The following is a 2,830-nucleotide window of genomic DNA, read 5'->3' on the forward strand; positions in this document are numbered from 1 at the left end:
TAATTAATTAGCCTTATTAATTAGGATATTCATCCACATTCTACATGCACATGAAAAAGGGCAGCAACGTCATGGTCATTGGTGTTTCAATGATGGGCAGCAACGCCAGCGCCTTCGGCGTTTCTTACCTGGTCCGCAACGCTAGCTAGCTCGGCGTTTCTTCTTTTATCAAAAACACTAGCTACCTCGGTGTTTCTATGTTGGGCAGAAACGCCGCGGGCTGTGGCGTTGCTAAAAGGGTCAGATCGTGAAATACTTTCACGTCGAGTTTATTTTGTGACAAAGTTTATTCAAAGGGTCAGAATAGTGAAAAAGGCCGATAACGTCCTCCTGTGTGCTCGCGCTCACATACATTGCATCCCATTTAGATAACTTTTAAATTCACATGCAAAAAAAAGAGATAACTTCAAATTAACTGTTCATATTAATTAAGACCGTGAACCAATCTGTGGTTGGATGGATAGAAAGACTGTGGTATCCTAGCCCATCAGAGTTCAAACCCTGGTGCTCGTATTTATTTCTAGATTTATTTCAAAATTTTCGGCGATGCGCAATCAGTGAGAGAAGATGTTCCAGTCGACAACGAGTTGCCTACGGTGACTTCGTAAATTTCAAGATGATCGATATGCCAGCTTAGTCTTTCGGAGATGCTCATAGGGGTAGGATATATCGTGTGTGCGTTTATATGAGTGTGTGTATGCACGTGTATATGAGCGCTTGCGTATGTATTGTGTTAAAAAAATTCAATTAGGACCATATCTTAAAAAAAAAAATCATGTACTACCCATGCCATAAACCACTCTCCTAGTTAATTATATGAATTATGAATTCGGAGTCAAAGTGCGTTTGATGATCCTCACTGGGAGGCCGCCGCTGATGGACGCCGTGAGCCCAGGCACAAATGTCGGCGCCCAGCCCCTACGGCCGTTCTCTCCGACCACCTCCACGTCGAACGCCTTCACCACGGCCACGCCGACCGCCTTCATCTCAGTTATGGCCAGCTCCTTGCCAAGGCACACGCGGAGGCCGGCCTGGAACACCGGGTACTTGTACAGGCTCGCCGGCGCGAACGAACCGCCGGGTCCGGTGAGCCACCGGTCGGGGCGGAACGCCTCGTAGTCGGCGCCCCAGATGCTGGGCATGCGTCCCATGGCGTACGGGTGGTACATCACGCGTGACTCGGCCTCCACGTAGGTGCCGTCCGGGAGCACGTCCGCGGCGGCGCAGAACTTGGAGTCGAACTGCACCGGCGGGAACAGCCGCATGTTCTCGAACAGCACCGCGTGGGTATACTGGAGGCTCATCAGGTGCTCGTAGGTGGACGGCTTGTCGCCGCCGGCCTCGGCGCGAATGGCGGCCGCGACTTGAGGGTTCTTGTGAAGGTGGAGGAAGAGCATGGTAAGCGCGGAGGCGACCGTGTCCCGGCCGGCGAGGAGGAAGCTGACCACGATGTCGCGGAGATACTTGTCGTCCATGGCGACGTCCGAGGCCATGAAGCGGGACAGAAGGTCGTGGGTGTTGTCGAAACCCAGAGTCCGGCGCTGCAGAATCATGGCCGACGCGAGGTCGTCGACGAGCTTGATGGCCTTCTTGAGCTCCCTCTCGGACCCAATGTTGAGCATCCGCTTCATCTTCCACACCAACGGCGAGGCTGCCGCGCCCCGCATGGCGCAGAGCCGCGAGGCGGTGTCGAACGCGTTCGCCAGGTCCGACATGGGCATGTCGAGGTCGAGGCATCCCGGGTCGAGCCCGAAGGAGATCTTGCAGACGGTGTCGAAGGCGAACCGCCGGAACACGTCCTGGAGGTCGACTACCTTGCCCTTGTCGGCGGCGTCGGCCAGGACCGGCAGGAGGCGGGCCTCCACCTCCTGGGCGACGATCTTGTAGGCGTAGGAGCGCACGGTGACGCTGCCGAGCTGGAGGCTGGCCATCTTGCGCTGGTGGCGCCAGGCGTCGCCGTCGACGTTGAAGATGCCGGCGCCGAGGAGGTCGCCGAGGAGCGCGGCGAAGCGCTTGCCCTTTGGGAAGTTGTCGAAGCGGGCCTTGAGCATGTACTCGACGTTGGCCGGGTTGGCGGTGACGGTGCAGCCGAGGACGTGGACGTGGACGGTGGCCGTCGGCGACTCGCGCAGCAGGTGCGCGTACCAGTCGGCAAGGTTGGTGAAGTCCTTGGCCCATGACCCCGTGAGGTACGCCCGGCACACGTGGCAGCCGCACCAGGGGTTGGGCCACCGGCGGACGAGCAGGAGCACCGCGGCGAGCGCCACCGAGAAGATGGACAGGCTGAAGAAGATCAGTCCCGCGCACCGCGCGCCCCATGATAACTCCCCGGCATCCATTGCTCTCTCTTGGATTAGTTGCTCACGAGTCACGAATACCAAGCGGGATGATGTGAGCTGCAGGGTGTGGAGAGAGTCATGGAGGCTGGCTCTGTCTATATATCTCCGATCGAGTTGGGCACATGGAGCATGATGGGCGTACGTTCCGGGGGAAGAAACACATGGACTTCATGCGCGTTAAGGAGTTGGGCCACTACTTTGAGTCTTTATGACAGTTGGGCCCGTTACTTTTTTTTCGAATTAAGGAGTTGTTGGCTCCATATTTTTCATTCCAGAGACAGCTGGGCCCGTGTTCACCGTGACGTAAAAAAATGTTTTTTTGGGGTAAAACACTTGTATTACTCAACCACCCGAGAATTACAATCAACAATGTTCAGCTAGCTCAATCACATTAGGAGGGCCAGACCCCAACAAAAATAGCTAAATAATCATGTTAAAAAAAATAGCTAAACAATTGCTCGTGACTCGTGAGCAAAAATAGATAAACAATT

At 55.1% G+C, this 2,830-nt stretch overlaps 1 pseudogene; it reads right to left on the reverse strand.

Annotated features, from left to right (window-relative positions):
- Positions 1-787: 787 nt before the first annotated feature.
- LOC147987335 (cytochrome P450 94C1 pseudogene) lies at positions 788-2,403 on the reverse strand (annotated as a pseudogene).
- Between the last annotated feature and the right edge of the window lie 427 nt (positions 2,404-2,830).

The sequence above is a fragment of the Triticum urartu genome, chromosome 2A (assembly GCF_056163025.1).
Source record: "Triticum urartu cultivar PI428250 chromosome 2A, HENAU_Tu73, whole genome shotgun sequence".
Taxonomy (NCBI): Eukaryota; Viridiplantae; Streptophyta; class Magnoliopsida; order Poales; family Poaceae; genus Triticum; species Triticum urartu.